The 21,342-nt window shown below is 51.9% G+C and overlaps 1 protein-coding gene across 2 annotated transcripts in view; it reads left to right on the top strand.

Moving 5' to 3' along the window:
- The window catches only part of DHRSX (dehydrogenase/reductase X-linked), a 230,868-nt gene that overhangs the window by 182,728 nt on the left and 26,798 nt on the right, over positions 1-21,342 (top strand). For both annotated transcript variants that reach the window (XR_007132866.1, XR_007132865.1), the window contains exons 8-9: positions 18,806-18,948; positions 20,082-20,238. The gene's annotated coding sequence lies outside the window, so the exon portion shown is untranslated. The remainder of the gene's footprint in view (positions 1-18,805; positions 18,949-20,081; positions 20,239-21,342) is intronic.

Here is a 21,342-nt window from a genome sequence, read left to right as displayed (position 1 = left end):
TGCTGACTCACAGACTTTTTGAAAAACTTATGGTTTCCAAAGGAGACAGGTTGGGGGTGGGGGGATGCACTGGGGTTGTGGGATGGACATGCTATAAAATTGGGTTGTGATGATCATTGTACAACTATAAGTGTAATAAATTCATTGAGTAATAAAAGATAAAATAAACACCATCAGGAAGTAAGACAGGAGTCATGGCTTCCACTCACGCAGCTGTTACTTGGTGTCAGGACATTTCCAGTATCATCTCATTTAACTGTCTCTGCAACTTGCAAACGAGGTCCCCACCCCCGCCTTGGGCTCTCAGGTCCCTGTCCACCAGCACGCACATGTCATATTTCCGCGTGTGACATTTGGACGCCTGATGCTTTTGAGAGACGCTCTGTGGAGGCACGTCTTGGCCAGGAGGCCCTGAGCTACTGGGTCCAAGCCTTCACTTTTGGGTACCGTCAAGGCTCCAGGATGCAAAACACAGCCACCATCCGTCTCCAAGGTCATCTGTCGCCTGCTTTGCAAGGATGCAGCAGTTCATGCTTTCACGTTGAGAATAGATAACCTCTGGAAGCAGGTCCTCCTTCCCCAAGCACTGGACCAGCCTCCCAGGCACTGGGGCCATAGATCCGCATGGCCCTGGCTGTCGCTGAATGTCACTGGCTGTCGGCAGCCTCCCTTTTTATTTTATTGTTGTGACCTCAAGCATCCTTAGCAAAGGCAAGCAGGCTGCAGTGCTCCCTTGTAGCAGAAGCCCTGCTTCCCTGGAAAACTGCCTTCCTGTCTCTAAAGGGCAGGAAGAAGAAGAAGGGAAAAAGAGGAAGAGTTCCAGCCACCTTCAGAACAGAAAGCAACGGACCCCTTTGGGTTCCGTCATAGTCTGCCTGTCTTTGAAATTCTCTCCTGGAAGGTTTCTGTGTGTGTGTGTGTGTGTGTGTGTGTGTGTGTTTGCGGGTGCCCCCATGGCATATGGAGGTTCCCAGGCTAGGGTTCAAGTAGGAGCTGTAGCCACCGATCTGCACCACAGCCACAGCAACGCCAGATCTGAGCTGCATCTGTGACCTACACCGAAGCTCACGGCAGTGCCACATCCTTAACCCACTGAGCGAGGCCAGGGATCGAACCCGTGTCCTCATGGATGCTAGCTGGGATCGTTACCACTGACCTACAGTCGGAGCTCCATGGAAGTTTCGATAAGTCCCAAAGCAGAGTGAAATGTGACCATCGATTTCCTAGGACCGCAGGGACCTAGAGGCACAGCCTGAATGGTCCTGTGCCTCTGCCGAGTCTGGACTGAATTAGAAACCAGTCCTTGAGATGCAGGGAGTTCAAGAAGCTGCCGCAAAGCACAGGATTTGCTTTCAGGACGTGCTTTGCATGTTAGGGACAGGAGCACCTGGTTGAACTATGGACGCAAAATTCTTACCTGAGGAAAAGGACCGAGAGCATCGCCTGGCAGGGCAGGTGGCACCACTCTGCTTGGAAAAGAGTGATGGAGCCTCAGGATGTCAAACCAGAGAATGGACATGTCTCTGCAGTTTGTAAATCGCCAGAGGGAGGTCAAGACACAGCCAGGAAGCAGGACCAAGTGGCCTGACGCCTAGACCGTGGGTTTCTCACAATTCGATTCATGAAAAAAACATTATATATAATATGCAGAAATTATATGGGATGGGATGGTCCTGGTATTCTCCGCCGGCACGGGATGGATATTTGGGGCTGAAGGACTCTGACGGGGGGAGTGTCCTGTGCTCTGCGGGGGGTTGAGCAGGGTCCCTGGTCTCCACCCCCCAGAGGTCAGGAGCCCCCAGATTGTGACAACAAAAATGTCCTTAGGCAACAGCAGGTGTCTCTAGGGAAGTCAAATGGTCTTTGGTTGCAAACCATGGCCATAGATAGAGGTAGATGCTGAGATGACAGATGACAGACACAAACACACACATACACACACACACAGTTATGTGGTTACATAGATTGATGGGTGGACAAACAGGTGATAGATACATAGATGCAGATACATAGATGGTAGATACATACATAGTTATATATTTACATAGATTGATGGATTGACAAATAGGTGAAAGATAGATACATAGATGCAGATACATAGATGAGAGACAGACAGAGATAGTTGTTAGTTACATCGATCAATAGGTGGTGATATAAATACATGGACCGATGAGTCAGTAGACAATAGGTGATAAATAGATGCTAAATACATACTCAGTAGATGATAGATAATAGAAAGAAGGGAGGGAGGAAGAAAAGAAGAAAGAAAAAGAAAAGAAGGAGAAAGAGAAAGAAAGAAGGGAAGGAAGGCAGGAGGAGGTATTGAGGGACTGATGGACAGTAGATAGATGCTGGCTGTATACACAGACACGGAGACAGACTGAGTGTCTCGGGTCAGGTCCGGGTTTCTCAGCCTCTCACTGCGGACACTGGGTCCGGAGAACTCCGCTGGGTGCCTCTTGTGCTCTGTGGGGGGTTGAGCTGGGTCCCCCATCTCCATCCACCATGTGCCAGGGTGGTGACACCCCAGAATGTCCCCAGACATCACCAAATGTCCCCTGGGAGTCGAGCCTGCTCTCTTCGGGAACCCCTTGGGGCACAACAAAGACTGAAGCATCTCAAGCTGTACGCAACTCAATTTTACGGTTGCAGAGCTCGAATGCACATCGAAATCCCAAGTGAGTTTTCTGTCTGTTCCAGACCAAATTAACAAAACCAACCAAAACAAAAAAAGCCCCTGAGATGCAGCCCCAGCCTGGGAGCACTGCTGTGTACTTTTCCGAGGGAAGGTGTCCCGGGATCACCCTCTCTGAGCGCTCGAGGGTCCGGGAAGCTGGCGGGCACACACCCCACCCCCCCGCCCCCACCACAGCCTGTACTCCTGGACCAGGTGCCCCTCCTGGAGACACAGCCTCCACATCTGGACAGAACTGCTGCTGTGCCCAGCCCCTGGACGGCGGCGAGGGGTTTCACGGATCAAGGCAGGGACCCTGCTGCACCAAGTGAGGGACAGGGACATACTTGGCCTTTCTGCAATCGTGGTTTCTCGGTGCCACGTTCACTTCAGCTCTGGACCCGTGGGGGCAGGAGAGAGACAGGGAGACAGACAGACAGAGACATAGAGAGACAGAGAGAGAAAGAGAGACAGACAGAAAGATGGGTAGTGGGAGACAGACAGACAGAGACAAAAAGAGGGAGACAGATAGAGAAAGAGATGGATGGAAAGAGAGACAGAGACACACACAGAGAAAGAGAGACAGACGGATAGTGAGAGAGAGGCAGAGACAGACAGACAGAGAGACAGAGACAGAGAGACAGACAGAAACAGAGAGAGATAGGGAGACAGAGACAGAGTCAGAGAGAGACGGGTAGAAAGACAGAGAGATGGATAGAGAGAGAAACAGAGACAGACAGAGAGACAGACAGACAGAGACAGCCAGCCAGCCAGAGATGGTGAGTGTTTCCTGGGCCTGCAGCTTTCTGGGTTCTCGGCACCCCGGCAGGCAGAGCCTTTGCTCCTGTTCCCCGATGCACCCCACACGGACTTAGCTTGCATTTCACTGAAAACGAGCATTTTCAAGAGCAGACAGAAAAGTCCGTGTAAACAGCACTCATGGTATCTTCTGCCTGAGCTCCTGGGTGATGCTGCATGCTCTCTTCGAATGCACAGTTTTCACCCAGAAATCTTTTAAATCGATTTAAAAATTTTTAATTGTGGTAAAAAAAAAAAGGAGCACAGACTATCCCATCTTGACCATTTTAAAGGGCATCGTGCAGTGGTGTTTAATACCGTTACCCTGTTGTGCAGCCACCCCCACCATCACCTCCGGAGCCACTTCGTCTTCCCAACCGGAGATGCTGTCCCCATGAAACCCTGAGTCCCCAGCTCCCCCCCTGCCGTCTCCTTTCTGTCTGTGTGATTCTGACTCCTCTAGGCACCTCCTGAGAGTGGAACCCTGCAGCATGTGTCTGTCTGTGACTTTCTTTCTCTGAGCGTCTTTATTTCTGTGTCCCCAAGGTCCATCCATGTTGTAGCCGCGTTCCTTTTCATGCTTGCATAGTATTCCGTTCCGTGGATGAATCCCGTTCTGTTCATCCATCTATCCATCCATCGAAGGACATGTAAGGTTTGCTTCCACCTCTCGGCCACGGTGAACAGTGCTGCTGTGAACACGAGGGTGCAAATACCTGTTCAAATCCCTGCTTTTACCTCTTTGGGGTAAAGACCCAGATGTGGAATGGTCAGATTATAGGGTAATTCCATTTTCAAGTTTTTGAACATATAGAGGTGTTTTACTTTCTTTTATTTAAAAAATTAAGGAAAAAAATTTTTGGCTGCGGTCATGAGGGGTCCGGACCAGGGATTGAACCTGGGCCACAGCAGCCACCAGAGCTGCTGGCATGACAACACTGGACCCTTAACCCACTGAGCCACCAGGGAACTCCACATAGAGGTCTTTTCAACATTTTACATACAATCAAGCGTTTTTGGAGTATAGTCATGTGAATTTTAACTCACATTCTTTTTTTTTTTTTCTTTTTGCAGCCGCACCTGCCGTGTATGAAGCTTCCCGGGCTAGGGGTCAAATCAGAGCTGCAACCGCCAGCCTACACCACAGCCACAGCACTGTGGATGTGAGCCACATCTGTGACCTACACCACAGCTCAAAGCAACGCCGGATCCCTAACCCACTGAGTGAGGCCAGGGATCCAACCCACATCCTCACAGAGACAACATCAGGTCCTTAACCCACTGACCCACTAAGGGAACTCCCGTGCATACGTTCTTGTCATTACCACCTCCTGATGGGACTTAGAACATTTCCATCACCGCAGACAATTCCCTCCTCCTGGACTTTTTTCCCAGTCGGACCCTCTCTCCAGCCCTCATCCCTGGCAGCCAGGGGTCTGTTTCTTTTCTGTACACCCTGCGCTACACCCTGCAGTACTGAGCCGTTTGCAGGTAGCTGTCTTCCTGCACCCACAGGATGCCCCTGAGACTCAGCTGAGTCATCGCGTGGAACAGTGATCCATTCCTTTTCATTGCTGAGTAATATTCCACAGCATGTATGCTCCCCGGTAGGTAATCCCTTCTCCACTGATGGATAGCCAAGTGGTTTCCATTTTGGGGTGGTTTATGCAGAATGCTGCTATTGACGGTCCTATACCGGTTTTTATGTGGACACAAGCTTTTATTTTCTCTTGGATAAACACCTAGGCGTGGGATTGCTGGGTCATTATGCTGAGAGTATGTTGAACCTTGTAAGAAATGGCCAAACGGTTTTTCCAGAGAGGTGGTGCCGATTTGCCTCCCTGCCCGCCACATGTGGGAGCCCTGCTGCTCCAGTCCTCCCCAGCACTTGCTATTAGCCGTCTTGTCTTTTCTTTCCATCTTTTTGTTTTTTGCTTTTTTAAGTTGCACCTGTGGCATATGGAGGTTCCCAGGCTAAGGGTCCAATTGGAGCTGCAGCTGCCGGCCACAGCCACAGCCACAGCCATGCCAGATCTGAGCCACGTCTGCGACCTACAGCACGGCTCATGGCAACACAGGATCCTGAACCCACTGAGCGAGGCCCGGGATTGAACCCATGGCCTCAGGGATACTAGGTGGGTGGGTTACCACTGTGACACGACGGGAACTCCATCAGTGTTTTCGGTTTAGCCATTCGGATACAGGGATTGGACATCACGTGGTGGCTGCAATTTGAATCGCTTCATATACTGTAGAGGCTTATAATGGTTATTTTTTCAGTGATTATTTTTTAAATATAGATTCCTTTGGGAGAGTCTGGTAGTGTTTTTTATTTATTGAAGTAGAGTGGATTTATCATGTTGTATTCGTTTCAGGTGCCCAGCGCAGTGCTTCCGTGATCCGTATGCATATGTATTCTTTTTCAGAGTCTTTTCCTTGTAGCTTATTACAAAATATTGAATACAGTTCCGTGTGCTCTGCAGTGGGTCCTTGTGGCGTATCTATTCTGTTTATAATCGTGTGTATCTGCCCCTCCCAAACTCCTAATTTCTCTCTCCTCCCCCTTTATACCGATTGTAAGTCAACTCGAGGCTCGGGGAGAGAAACCAGGCACAGAGAGAGAAAGTGGGCTAGTGGTTGCCGGGGGCTGGGGGAGGGGGCTTGGAGCAACTGCTGATGGGAACGGGGTCTCCTTTTGAAGGAATGAAAACATTCTGGAACGAGATGGAAAGGGGCAGGCAAAGGACAGCCCCACCCACGTCGCAGACTCTGCGTCTCCCAGAGGGGCCTGGTCCACTCTCAGCCGCGTCCCAGAAGGGTCGCCCCGGCATGGCTGTGCTGTCACCGTGTCACCTGTGTGTAGCCTGTTACTTCTTTTCTGTAACCAGATGGGACATGAGCTGCTCAGACACATTGGGACCACACGAAGCCCGGGTCCCCTCACCCGCACGCAGCAAAGCCTGTCTCCCGACCCCGGGAGGAGAGGGCAGCGTTTATTGCAGGTGCCAAGGAGAACGGGCAGCTTGTGCTCAAAAGACCCGAACTTCCCCATGGCTTTCAGGGAAAGGTTTTTATTTAATGAACTATTTTATATTTTCTTTTTTTTAGGTTTCAGTTTTTTTACAGTTGGTTTACAGTGTTCTGTCAATTTCTGCTGTACAGCAAAGTGACCCAGTCATACATACATACATATATACACACACACATACATTCTTTCAGGAAAAGGTTTTTGAAAGACAGAGCAGGGAGTTTCCGTTGTGGCGCAGCAGAAATGAATCTGACTAGTATCAATGAAGATGCGGGTTCGATCCCTGGCCTCGCTCAGTGGGTCCGGGATCTGGTGTTGCCGTGAGCTGTGCTGTAGGTCGCAGACACGGCTCGGATCCTGCATTGCTGTGGCTGTGGCGTAGGCTGGTGGCTACAGCTCTGATTAGCCCCCTAGCCTGGAAACCTCCATATACCGTAGGTACAGCCCTAAAAAGCAAATAAATAAAGAAAAAGTAAAAAATAAAAAAAAAGACAGGTGATCAGCTCACGGACTTTCTTCTGATGGGCAGGTGGGGTGGAGTCTGCGTCACCCACCTTCTGGTTCCAGTGGGTCCGGGGTCTCCGTGCAGGTGGGCAGCATGCAGGTAACGTCTTCCAGCCTGGCGGGGGTTTCGGTGTCCGCAAAACACCTCCAGGCCACAGCTCGGACCTTCGTCGCTCGCCCTCGAGGAAGAACAGAAGGTCCTTGACTTCGTCGAAGGCAAAACGGTGGCTCTGGGGCTGGCTTGACGGCTTTCCTTCGCTTCTGCACTTCCTCACGTTTCTGGTTCAATCTGCCCCTCGGAGCTCGGGGACAGCCTGGGAGGCGAAAGCCTGTCTACAGACGGCAGGCAGGCGGGGGACGTGGCGCCGTGCGGGGTCCCGTCCCGGAAAGGAGCTGGCGGTCCTGCTCGGTTGCAGTATCACGCGGACCTCGGAAGTGAGGCAGGAGCCATCCCGGGCAGCCATTCAGTATCCCTCGGGGGTCAGGGCACTTGACCCTGAGCCCTTGTCGCCGTCGGTGACACACTCGTGGTGGATGGGGGACCAGCTGTACCAGGTCCCGTGGTGACCTGGAGAAGATGGGGAGTTGCAAATGGTGCCCCACCCCACCCCCCCGCCCCGGGAGAACAGGCCTCCCCAAAGGGCTGGGGGTTCTGCGTTGCAGACACCTGCCTGCTCTATGTCTGTCTTCACCCTCGATTCTGACTACACACTGACCAGCCTCCCCAGGCTGGGGTGCACCGGCCTTAACGCCACACACGTTCCGTCGTGAACCTCAGTGGCCTTGTCACATGTCCTTTCTGAATACAAGTAGCATCTGCTGACCCCAGACTCCCCATCAGCTCCTTCCCTGGAGAGCCGCAGATCTGGGCTCTCTGTCTGGGAGTCTGCTTTTCTCTCTGCAGAGATGTTGATTCGTGCCCTATTTTATTGATGTACTTATTTTGGACTTTTCAGGGCCGCATCTGCTGCTCATGGGCAGACCCCAGGCGAGGGGTCGAATCGGAGCTGCAGGTGCCGGCTGACACCACAGCCACAGCAACGTGGGATCTGAGCCGCGTCTCCAACCTACAGCACAGCTCGCGGCCACGCCGTGTCCTGAACCCGCTGAGCAAGGCCAGGGATCGAGCCTGCATCCTCATGGGTACTAGCTGGGTTCATAACCCGCTGAGCCACAATGGGAACGCCCAAGAATGACTCTTAAAAAAAAAAAATCCTTGATGCAGGCTCTCTCGCCTCCTGCCCCTCTCTCTTCCTCTCTCCTTCTCTCCCTCTGTGTCTCTCTGTCTTTGTCTGTGTCTCTTTTTGTCACTGTCTCTCTTTGTCTCTCTGTCTCTCTCTCTACTCTTGGTGTTTCTCTGTCTCTCTCTCTGTGTCTCCCTCTTTCGGTCTCTGTCTCTCTGTCTCTGTCTCTGTCTCTGTCTGTCTCTGTTCTCACCCTCAGCAGTTCATTTGCAATTCCTACTCATTTCAGCGCAGCTTCACCCTGATCTCTGCGGGTCCCTTGGAAATTAATTTAGTTTCCTTCCCAGGAGAGAGTGCTTCTGACTTTAAAGCGCCCGACGTGGCGGGGAGCGGGGAGGCCCTGGCCAAGGGCAGAGCCACGGCCGCCAAGCCCTCAGAGCGCCCGCCCGCCCGCCCCCGCCCCCGGCTGGGCTGCAGCACACATTAGTCATTGATGCCCGAGCCGACGTGCTGGGCAGAGCGGGAGCTCTGTGCTTTGGAAATTCTGCAAGTCATGGTGGGTCTGTGCATTTGCCAGCGTGAAGGAGAAACTGGAGCACAAAGGAAAAGAATAAGGAGATGCCGTCCTTACAGGGCGATGGAAGGGCAGGCCGTGGAGGGGCAGCTGTAGAACCCATGTGTGCCCGTGCAGAACAGCACCTTAGCCTGGGTTTCTGCACGAGGGCCCCCTGTGAGGAGCTAAGACAGCTCGCTTTCCTCTCCCCTTGCAGTGCTGGGAGCAGACGCTTCTTACATTCTGAGGCCACCTGCAAGATGGATTTTTAAATGGTAGGTTTTTGGAGTTCCTGTGGTGGCTCAGCGGGTTAAGAACCTGACAGACAGACAGACAGGTTATGGATAAATAATAGACAATGGATACATAGATGATCATTCGATAAAGAGATACAGAGATAGATGATAGATGGACAGGTGGTAGAAAACAATAGATGAAAGAGAGATGGTAGACAGTGGCCTCGCTCAGTGGGTGAGGGATCTGGTGTTGCCGTGAGCTGCGGTGTAGGTCGTGGACGTGGCTTGGATCCCGCGTGGCTGTGGCTGTGGCTGTGGTGTAGGCTGGCAGCTGCAGCTCCGATTGGACCCCTAGCCTGGGAACCTCCATATGCTGCAGGTGCAGCACCACCCCCCCCCCCCCGCCAAAAAAAAAGAAAAGAAAAAAGAAAAAGAAAATTTTTTTATGAAAGATCAGGTCCTGCAAGGATGCGAGGTGACACTGGTCCCGGCCTCCCTGGGAGCAATGGCTTCCCTGGAGGCTGAGTGTTGCTACGCTCTGCTTTTGAGCCCCCCGAGGCTGATTCAGAGGTGATTCTGTGCCAGAACCTGGAGCTTTGTGTCGGGGGGTGGGGGGGTGGGATGTTCCCCAGCCCGCTGTTTCTGCGCCAGAATTCCATCTCTTAAGACGCCTTCCTCCTCTCCACTTGCGTGTCTCAGCCGGAGGACCCTGAAGGGGGGGGGGGGTGTCTCATGCTCTGTGGGGGCCTGAGCCGTGTCCCTGGTCTCTTCCCCGCACAGGCCAGGAGCCCCCTCCTCCGCTGTAACAGCCGGACATCTCTCCAGACACTGTCAGGTCTCTACAGGGGGCAGAGGCTTCCTCAGTTTCTAACCACTGTCGTTCATAGACAGACAGAAAGATAGACAGACACACAGACAAACAGGTTATAGATAAATAATAGATGATAGAAGCACGGATGATAGATAAAGAGATACAGAGATAGATGATAGGTGATTAATAGGTAGTTAGGTGATAGGTAAATAATAGGTACTAGATAGGCAGACAGATGATAGACTGATCCAGGGATAGAGACACAGATACACAGGCACAGAGAGAGAGAGGAGAGGCAGATGGCAGATCCTTTGGTGGAAGATTGATAGGGGGTTGGATTAGATAGATAATAAAGCCAGAGGTGGGTAGGCGATTGACAGGTTAGACGGGTAGGTGGGCAGAAGGTTGGTTAGGTAACAGATGACGGGTAGCAGGTAGATAAGAGACCACAGGTAGACGTAAATCCACGAAGACGCGGATTGGAACCTCGACAGGGACACGAGCACTGACACTGAGGCCCGAGGAGCGAGACGTGGTTTCTTAGGAGCAGAAGCAGGTGGAGAGGCTGACAGGGGTCACAGAAGGGGTGACATTGAAGCCAAGCCCTCCCTGGTGGGAGGGGCGGTCCTGCCTAGTCCCAGGGAACAGGGGCTCCACTGAGGGGGGACAGGCTGGGCAAAGCCCTGAGGCAGGGCTTCGCTTGGCGAATCCGGAAGCAAAGGGGACTGTGTCCCTGCAGCATCGCGAGCCCAAGTCCAGGAGGATGACCAGGTCAGGTTGAAGGACTCTCTCTGTCCACACTGGGTCTAGGAATTCACCGTAAAGGGTATTCACTGGGTTAGGGAAGAACGGGGACTAGGTGGGCAAGCTGAGCCTGAGAGGACAGGAAGAGGGCACGACAGGTGCTTTGGGGAGAGACAGCATTGGTGCCCCGTGCAGAGCCCACCTTCGACCTCCCAGGCCACCGCTCCTGGCCGTAGCCAGCAGGCACTGGGGGATGATGGTGTCACTGGGGGTCCTGTGTGGGCACCTTCCAGCTGCTGGGTGCACCTCACATGCAGGTGTTGGTTGCAGGCTCGAGGGTTTGGTGGCTGATGGCACCATCTGGCACCAGCACCGGGGCAGTGGGTTTTTGTCGCAGCCCCACGTGGAAGAGCACAGCCCTTCTCGGCGACAATGGGGCGCGACTGCATGGCACCCAAGGCCACAGCAGGGAGGGGGCAGAGGGGGAGGAGGGCCGAAGGTGAGCCCTACATGGGAGGAGTGACTTGCAACCCTGAGTCTTGGATTTCGGCGGGGGGGGGGGGGCAGGTAGCCGAGGAACGTCAGAGTGGACGGGTGGGTGACCGCCTTGGGCGGAAGATAAGGGGCCGGTGTCCTCTTGACTCCTGTGGGGCTGGTCACAGGTCACCGCCTCTCACTGACGCGGCCGAAGGTCGGCAGGTCCCAAGGCTCCCGGTGAACTTGAAAGAAGACGCATGTCCCCAAGCCACACCCTCGAAAGTCACCAGACAGTGGAGGTTGGAAGCAGGGGCTGGTTGGGATAAAAGGTGAATTTTATGGTAAATGTGGTGACTTTGAGGGAGTCCCAGTGTAGACACCTGGGCTTTATGTGTCCGCCATCCCCAGGTGCTTCAGACTGTGTGTGTACACCACCTGTATAGGCATATGTGTGTGTGTGTGTGCACACGTGTGCATAGTTCAGGTTGGGGCATGGGCGTGAGTGCCTTGTGCACTGAGTGGGTGAATTTATGTTCGAGTGAACATGTGTGGGAGTAAATGCATGTGTGCTGGTGGGCAGTGCGTGATGCATTTATTTGCATGTGTGCATGACTGTGTGTGCATGAGCAAATGCATGTGTGCGGGCGGGTGCTGCATGCGTGCGTGTGCATTCGTGCAGTGTACCGTGAGGTGCGTTATGTGCACACATGTTTGCATGCAGGTGTGAATGAGAGCCTGGCTGTGTGGATGCCTTGCACACGTATGTGCCGGCATGTGTACATTCCTGTCCTTGTGTGTGCACGCCTGTGTGCCTGGGCGTGCGTGGAGGTGGGCGAAGCAGAACTGCAAAGAGGACTTGGACTTGGACCTTGAGGCCGGGAGCTCGAGGAAGAGCACGGAAGGGGGAAGAGGGGCTGGAGAGGGAAGGGCGAGCACCCACATGCACATGGAGACAGCCCCGAAGTCCACTCGGTGAGCCGTGCGGGCAGAACGCGGGGAGCACAGCTGGCAAGGAGAGAGAGTGGGGTTTGGACCCAACCTGTGATGCCCTGGGCGGCCGACCACACACACCGGGTGGGGCTGGGCTGGGCGCCTGGGGTCAGAGGGGAAGGCGTCCCACAAAGGGTCTTCCTGAAACCTCAAAGTGCAGGGGTCCTTGCAGGGGACCGGGGCGGTGGAGCGTGTGTGTGACGAGAAGACACAGAAGCCACTGTGCAGGCACTTGGGCATATGGGGCAGCTGAGAACCGTCCAGCACCCTGGATGCAGTCTGCGGTGAACCTGGGGTGAAGCCTTCAGGCGCATTGTGGTGGGGGGATGGAGCCACTCTCTCGGGCGCTGATCTTTCTATTTGGCGTCTGTCTTTGCCCTCGCGGGGTTCAGCCCTGCTCTGCCACGTAAAACCCATGTGTGTTCCCTGCCAGCAGGTGGCACTGAGTGTCCCCACTTTGTCACCCCGAGTTCCATTTGGGGGGAACTCACCAGGCACGTGCATGTCCCTAAATCTAGTTTACTCCTTAGAAGAAAAATATTTTGTTTTCTCCACTTCCCAGCTCCGAACTAAACCTTGGCATTGAAAATAAGGATGCAGGTTTGATCCCTGGCCTCGCTCAGTGGGTTAAGGATCCAGTGTTGCCATGAGCCGGGAGAGCCAGGTATCAGGTGTCTGCGTGTTCAGAAATGACCAGTGTCATTGGTCCTCTCATCCTCTGGGTCCTTTGGGGAAGTATGTTTCCTGGATGGTGGGCGGGAAGGCTGCACTGGCCGTTTATGTTGTATTCTGTAAATGTGGAGAAGCCTGAACCTGGTGATCTGCAAAGAAAATTACAGCTTTAACGCAGCTCAAAAAAAAAAAAAAAAAAGAAGAAGAAGAAAAAAAAGAGCCTCCCTCCAGTGTGTGCCCATGCGCACGTGCAATCGTGGTTGAACTTTTACACAAACATGCCTGCTTCATACACATAAGCATCTGATGAGAAAGGTTTAATTAAACAAAATTTTTTTGGAGTTCCTGTCGTGGCACAGTGGTTAACGAATCCGACCAGGAACCATGAGGTTGCAAGTTCGATCCCTGCCCTTGCTTAGTGGGTTAACGATCCGGCGTTGCCATGAGCTGTGGTGTAGGTTGCAGACGCGGCTCGGATCCCGAGTTGCTGTGGCTGTGGTGTAGGCCGGCAGCTACAGCTCCGATTCGACCCCTAGCCTGGGAACCTCCATATGCCGCATGAGCGGCCCAAAGAAATGGCAAAAAGACAAAAAAAAAATTTTTTTTTCTTCTTGTGAGGGCTGCACCTGTGGCATATGAAAGTTCCCAGGCCAAGGGTCCAATCAGTGTGCCAGCTACCAGCCTCCTCCACAGCCACAGCTACTCAGGATCCTCGACTCAGTGAGCGAGGACAGGGATCGAACCTGCATCCTTATGGATGTGAGTCAGATTCGTTTCCACTGAGCCACAGCGGGAACTCCTGCAAAAGGTTTGATTGTACCCATGTTACAGAGGAAACAGAACTCCAGTGAGTGGGGGTGTTTCGCACACAGGCCTAATGCAACCACTTCCCACAGAGCTTATATCATCTCTTCATTTTTATTTAAATGGTAACCATTCACGAGGGATGCCGTCCACGGCAATGAAAAATGAAACCAAAGCGGGCGATGACGTTGAACTTAGCGTCTTTTTCCAAAAGGACCTCAAACATTGATGATCTTTTTTATTATATTATTATTGGTTAACAATGAGTTAGTTTCAGATGTACAGCAAAGTGACGCGGTGATCCGTATGTATATATATATGTATTCTTTTTCAGATTCTTTTCCCGGATAGGTTCTTAGAGTATTGAGTTGAGGTTCCGGTGCGGGACAGCCCATCCTTGTGGATTATCTGTTTTACAGGCGACAGTGTGTGTCTCCGTTAATCTCAACCTCCTAATTCTTGCCTCCCCCTTTCCCCGTGGGTACCATAAGTGTGTTTTCTGTAAAGGGGCCGATCGTCAATATTTTAGGCTTTGCAGCCGAGGGATTTCCGTTTTAGGGGTTTCAGGAAAGCAGCGGGGACTCGGCTGTGTACCAGTAAAATTTGATTCACACAAGCATGCGGGGGCAGGGTGGGGAGGTGGCCCATGGACCAGAGTTTGCAGACGTGCCCTTTTGTGGGTGGGGTGCTGCTCTGCCCCCACCCGCAGTCCCTTCGCGTGAACTCAGGGTACCCATTGCTGGCAGCGTTGTCCCCGCAGACGCTGGGCAGAGCGTGCAGGGGGGCGCACCCGGCTCGCGCCTCACTTGGCCCTGCGGTGTGGATGCGGGTCCCCGCCTGCTGCAGCCGGAGCTCCCCGAGGAGCCCGGGGGTGTCTGTCGCGACCACGCACGGCCCCGCCCTCGCGCTTTCCTGCGCCTCCGCCCCTCCCGGGTGTTCTCAGGCGCATCCACCAGCAGCAGGCAGACCTATAGGCTCGCTCTCAGAGCCTGTCCCCAGGTGACCGGTGGGAAGATTCCAGGACCCAGACTGACCGAAAACAATGCCAGTGGCGTCTTGACGCGGTTCCCGTCTCCGCGAGCTGCAGGTGTAACAAGTGAACTTTCTGTTCAGCGGAGCTGGGGCAAAGATTCTGTGTGTCCTCCTGGGTCCTGGGACCCCCGTAGAACAATGACTGGAACGGGCTCAAAGGGGAGAAGTGGATCAGAATGCGGAGGTCTGGAGCTCCCGTTGTGGCTCAGCAGGTTAAGGACCCAACGTTTTATCCACGAGGAGGCGGGTTCAATCCCTGGCGTCGCTCAGTGGGTGAAGGATCCGCCGTTGCTGCAAGCTGCGGCGTAAGTCGCGGATGAGGCTTGGATCTAGTTTTGCTGCCGTTTTGCCGCAGCTCGGATTCAAAGCGTAGCCGGAAAATGCTATGTGGGGCAGGTGCATCTGTAAGAAGAAGATGAGGAGCCCTTTGGAGATGACTGGGGATGACGCGTGAAACCACGGCGAGGACGTGCAGGAAAGCGCACTTGACCATGGAGGCAAAACTCATCTTCCAGCTCCCGTCAGAGGGAGAGCCTGTCAGAACAAAACCTGCCTCTACCTTTGGATTTTTTTTGTTGTTGTTTATTGACGTGTGGTTGGTTTACGTTTACACCTGGGAGCCTCTGGATTTTCCTGGGCTCTTTCTGTCCACAGGCACCAGCTCCACATGGGGGCGTGGTCATTTTCATTTTTCCCAGAATTAAAGTGTGGAAGCGATCATGCATCGTCCCGGGAAGCTTCGATGCCCCTGGGAGGCAGGGAAGGAGCGATTTGGGAGCAGTGGGACATCCGTGTGACCCCCTCCCCCTCGGGGAGATGAATGAGTTTGGGGTCAATGGATATGGATTTCGCTCCGTCACTCTTCAGAAGCAGGACACCTGATGCCTGGAGGGACGTCTGGCAGCGGGTCCTGAGATGGTCACATAATCTATTAGGTTCTGTCCTGCTGCCAGCTCTGCTTTCCCCTGAACCCTCTCACCCTCTCGCGGCCCCTTCCTCACCCCCCAACCCCCTCCCCACCCACACACCCCCCAGCCGCCCCCCACCCCCGAGGAGGCTCCAGGCCAGGGAGGGAAAGGCAGGGAGGGCTGATGCACATGGGTAAGAATAACAGAGAAACAGGAGAGGCAGAACCTTGATGGACAGACCAGTCCAGGCACCATCTCTGCTCCGCAGGGAAGCTCAGGGAACACCACGTGGAGGACCTGGCAGAGGCCCCACCGTGATTCCTAAAGGCTGTGGGGAACTTGCTCAGTGCAGCCAAGCCCAGCGCTCATGGCCTCTGACTGGACACAGCTTTGTCCATCCACCCCAGGGTATCTTACTGTCATTTTCTGTATCAGTCAGGGTTCTCCAGAGAAAGAGAACCAACACGAGATCAGATAGATAGACAGATCAATAGATCGATAGATTGATGATAGATGCATAAATAAGTATAGATGGTAGACAGAGACAGATACATAGTTACACAGATGATAGATAGTTACATAGGTAGATAAGATAGGTGGTAGGATAAATAGATATTGTGGGAAGCTAGGTGATTGACACATTAGATAAATATTGAGATGATAGATACGTGATGAATAAATGAATAGAGAGAGAGAGATTGAGAGATGATAGGTGATTGATAGATGATTAGATAGATAATTTTATGAATTTGAGGAGTTCCCACTGTGGCTCCTGACTAGTATCGATGAGGATGTGGGTTCGATCCCTGGCCTCACTCCGTAGGTTAAGGATCCAGCATTTCCATGAGCTGTGGTGTAGATCGCAGATGTGGCTCAGATCTTGTGTTCCCATGGCTGTGCTGTAGGCCAGCAGCTGCAGCTCTGATTTGATTCCTAGCCTGGGAACTTCCATCTGCTGCAGGTGTGGCCCTAAAAAAGCAAAAAAAAAAAAAAAAGAATTTGACAGACATGATTGAAGGCGCTGGCAAGTCCAAAATGTTTCGGTTAGACCAGCAGGCTGAGACCCGGCACAGAGTAAATGCTGTCGTTTGAGTCTGAAGACTGTCTGGAGTGGGAATTCCTCCTTCTCAAGGGAACTGCAGTCTTTTGCTCCTGGGTCCTTCAACTGATTAGATGTGGCCCACCCACATGGGGGAGGCCGTCTACTTTACTTAACCCGATTTACGTAATTTAAATGTTCCCGATTTAAATGTTCACCTCATCTTAAAAACCCTGGAGTCCTCGTGTGGCACAGCAGGTTCTGGATGAGGCATTGTGATGGCAGCAGCTCAGGTTGCTGCCATGGCACAGGTTCAATCCCTCCATCAAGCTTCCTCGTGCTACAAGTGTGGCCAGAATACAAAAGCTATTGCAGCCACATCTAGACTAGGAGTAGACAAAAGAAAAACTTGGTGCCACCCTGTAGCCTGTGACACCTAAAATAAACTGTTGAGCTTTTCTAAGTGTGCCCCAGGATTAAAAGAAAAAAAAAATTAGGTTGCATGGGAGAAGAGAGAGTGACGGATACCTGAGACCTGAAAAAATCCTATGTCCTCCACAGTGTGGAAATGAAGTAGCAAGACTAAAATTAGCCAGGGCTTAATTTCGTTTCTGTAAGTGCTAGAATGATGTTTCCTGCAATGAAAGCAGTTTATCATTTTATTTATAATGCTCACACATAGTGACACAGAGTTCAAATGTAAAGATCCAGACACCCAGTTAATTCTTATTGAAAGTCGTTCATACAAAATGTGCTCAAAAATGTTTATAGCAAAAAAATGTATGAAATATATATACTTATTTATTCTATATACGTATTACATTGTGTGTGTGTGTATATATGCATGCAGATACAGTGTACATACATGTGTTATGTGTACGGTAGTAATTTGAGTTGTATCCCCTAAAAGGAGAGAGAAATCCCATCTTCTAAGTGGTTGTACCCAGGAATGGGACCTTACCTGCAAACAGGGTCTTTGCAGATGTGATAAAGTGAGGGGTCTGAGAGGAGGTCCTCCGGGATGAGGGGGGCCCTCCCTCCAAGGACAGTGTCCTCCTAAGAGACAGAAGAGGAGACACAGACATAGAGGAGAAGCCACGGAAGACAGAGGCAGAGATGGGAGGGAGGCGGCCACCAGCCCAGGGCCGCCTGGAGCTCCAGAAACTGGAAGAGGCGGGAAGGACCCTCCCCTGGAGCCTCAGGAAGGATCCTGGCCCTGGGACCCCTTGACCTCAGACGTCTGGTCCCCAGGATGGGGGAGGGTGGATGCCTGTGGTTTTTAGCATCCCCTTCTGTGGTCATTTATTGCAGACACCCTTGGAAGTGTGTGTGTGTGTGTGTACGTATATGTGTGTAAGGAACACTGGGGGAGTCAGAGAGGCTTCTGGTTGTGGGCAGGTTCCTGTTGGCGTCCAGGTCAGGACCCCAACCAGGAAGAAGCCCAGGTTAGGAGTCAAACCCAGGTCGGAACCCCGGCTCTGATGCTGAGCAGCCACATGGACTTGAGGGGGTTGCTTACGGTGAAAGTGGACCCCAGCTACGCCTGGGGTCTTGATTGGGTCGAACGAAGCAATGATTCATTTGTCGGAGCCCCTGAAGTTCCACTTGCAGAGAAGGTGGATGTCAGATTGGCTGTTGGGCCAAGTCATCGAAATCATCCTGCAGAAAATGGAGAGAAGGCAACTTGTTTTTGAATAAGCAAATGACGCGATCAAGTCAGGAGTCCAGAAAAGCCATTTTCCCCTCCTTTCCCCCTTTCTCTATTGTGTACAAGAGGGGGGAACCAGCTCCGTGAGGTAACCAGGTGATGGCTGATGGTTTTGTCAGATGGCAGATTCAACGACCTAAATGTCCATCGACCGAGGAATAGATAAGGAAGGCGTGGTCCGTAGACACAATGGAATACTACTCAGCCATGAAAAAGAATGAAGTCATGCCATTGGCAGCAACAGGAATGGACCTACAGATTCTCCTACTAAGTGAGGTACGTCAGACAAAGAGATGGTAACACTTACATGTGGAAGCTAAAAAAAAATGATACAAGTGAACTGATCAATGACACAGAAACAGAGTCACAGACACAGAGAACAAACTTATGGTGACCAAGGGGGAAATGGGGCAGGGAGTAAATTAGGAGGTTGGGACGGACAGATACACGCAGCCCACCCTCAGCATTTCATGCGGATGGAACCCTACACTGCCTGGCCCTTTGTAGCTGGTTCCTTTCACTTAGCTCAGTGTTTTGAAGATTTATGTGCAACATAGCCTGTATCTGTTCTTGGTCTGCTTTGATGACTGGATAATATTCCGTTGCATGATGGGACCCCATTCTGTTTATCCTCCCTTCCCAGGCTGGATGCTTGGTGTGTTTCCAAGTTTTCGGCTCTTGGGACAAACGCCACTGGGGAAATACGCATCCGAGGTGCTGTTTAAACAGCACCGGTGTTGTGTTCCTTGGGGTCAGTGCCGAAGAGTGCCGTGGCCGAGTCACCGGGTGAGTCTTCCTTTTCCTGTCGAAGCCCCAGCAATGTATTTTGCCACGTGTCAGTGCCAGTTTTCGTGTCTACCAGCAATGTCCGAAAATTCCCATTTCTGTGAATTCGCCCCAGCACCCTTGATGGCCTGTCCTTTAGGACACAGCTGTGCTGAGGTCGCGTCTCCCTGTGGGTTTCTTCGCATGTCTCGGCGACTGAGATGGTTGAACGTCTTTTCAGATGCTTCCTGGCGGCTCATTTTTTTTGCCTAGAAAGGGAAACTCCAGGTTGCAGCAGAAACGTGGCTTCTACTCTCCCCCTTGTCTGAATCGCAGCAGAGCACATCTGCTTAGCTGGCTCACGGCCTCTTCCGCTTCCTGTTTTAAGATAGTCCCTCGTGGGAGTTCCTATTGTGGCTCAGAAGGTTAAGAACTTGACTAGTAGCCATGAGGATGTAGGTTCGATCCCTGACCTTGCCTAGTGGGTTAAGGATCCGCAGTGGCCGTGAGCTGTGATGTAGGTCGCAGACGCAGCTCAGATCCCACGTTGCTGTGGTATAGACTGGCAGCTGCAGCTCCGATTCCACCCCTAGCCTGGGAACCTCCATATGCCACAAGTGTGGCCGTTTAAAAACAAAAACAAAAGAACAACAAGAAAAAGAGATAGTCCCTCGTAACAAAGAGGTAACCCTGAAATGTGCCTGGAGGGTGTCTTAGCCCCAAGCCTCCATCAGCACCGAATATCCTACCCCACAAGCACCAGAGGCAAAAATAAAAAATCAAGGAAACACAAGTAAAGAGGGTGTGAGTTCCAGTTCTTACCTTACCTCTTAGCACAACTTTTTTTTCTTTCTTTTTCCATTTCTTTCTGTCTTTTTTTTTTTTTTTTTTTTCTTCTGGCCGCACCTGCATCATATAGAAGTTCCTACACCAGGGACTGAATCTGAGCAGCAGCTGCAGCAACCCTGGATCCTTGAACCCCCAGCTCCGGGCCAGGGATCGAACCCGTGCCTCTGCAGCTATTCCAGCCTCTGCCGTCGGGTTCTTAACCCACAGTGCCAAGGCGGAAACGCCCCCATCCCACCTTTTTCTTTCTCATTCCCTTTTCTTTCTTTCTTCTCTATAAATATCTATAATTGAAGTTCGTGTTACAGAACTGAAAACTCCCAAGGAAATTGTGTGCCCGTGTCACTGCAAAACGTGTGCTTCATGGAGCAAAGCTTCTGCAGATCTGAATGAGGAATGCACGGAGCATCCCTGGACCCCTGGATCCGTTTCTTTGAGCTTAATTGCAAAAACCTTAAGAAGCACGTAAGTAGTCCTACACCCTGACCCAAATCCAGAGGAGGAGAGAGACTGAGGAAGGAGCCAGAACAGCAGCCTTGGGGATGCTCATGCTTCCCAAGTGCCCGTCTGCTTTTCTTCTCTCTCCCTCTCTTTGTTAAAATATACTCGATGTACAGTGTTGTGCCAATGTCTGTGGTACAGCCAAGTGCCCCAGTCATACATCTATACACATTCCCTTTCTCATACTCTCTCTTCCATCCTGGTCCATCCCAAGAGACTGGACAGAGTTCCCTGTGTGGGACAGCAGGACCTCATGGCTGATCCATTCTCAGTGTCACAGTTTGCATCTACGGACCCCAAACTCCCCGTCCATCCCACTCCCTCCCCGGCCGCCTAGGCAACCACACATCTGTTCTCTCTGTGAGTCTGTGTCTGCTCTGTAGACAGGTTCATTGGTGCCATAGTTTAGCTTCCACATAGAAGTGATATCCTCGGGTTATGTGTCCTTCTCTGTCTGGCTCACTGCACGCAGTACGAGAATCTCTCGTTGCACCCATGTTGCTGCAAATGGCATCAAAAAATGGGCAGAAGACCTAAATACTCATTTCTCCAAAGAAGATGTAAGGATGGCCAGTAGGCACATGAAAAAAAAAAAAAAAAAACCCACTCAGCATCACTCATCGTTAGAGAAACGCACATCAAAACTACCAAGAGGTACCACCTCACACCAGTCAGAATGGCCATCATTCATGAGTCTGCAGATAACAAATGCTGGAGGGGGTGTGGAGAAAAGGGAACCCTCCTGCACTCTTGGTGGGAATGTCAATTGGTGCAGTCGCTATGGAAACCACCCCCTTTTCTTATCTGGGAAACGGGAACTATAACTTGACTGCCTCAGAGGAGTTTCTGGAAGATTCAAGTCTTCAGGGGTTCATCGAGCATCTAAGATGACATCTATAAATGAGACAGCGCCCTCCACCCCTGCCTCATGTTGCTTATGCCTGGTAGGGGGTAATGTCCAAAACGCCTAATTCTTACATCTCATTCTGCCATAATAATAACACAGATAAAGTGCCAGATGGTAGAAAAAAAGCAAAAAGAGCAGAGTTGGAGAAGCATGCATGCTGG

This window comes from Phacochoerus africanus, chromosome X (genome assembly GCF_016906955.1).
Source record: "Phacochoerus africanus isolate WHEZ1 chromosome X, ROS_Pafr_v1, whole genome shotgun sequence".
NCBI lineage: Eukaryota > Metazoa > Chordata > Mammalia > Artiodactyla > Suidae > Phacochoerus > Phacochoerus africanus.
This window is presented reverse-complemented; position numbering and strand designations above follow the sequence as displayed.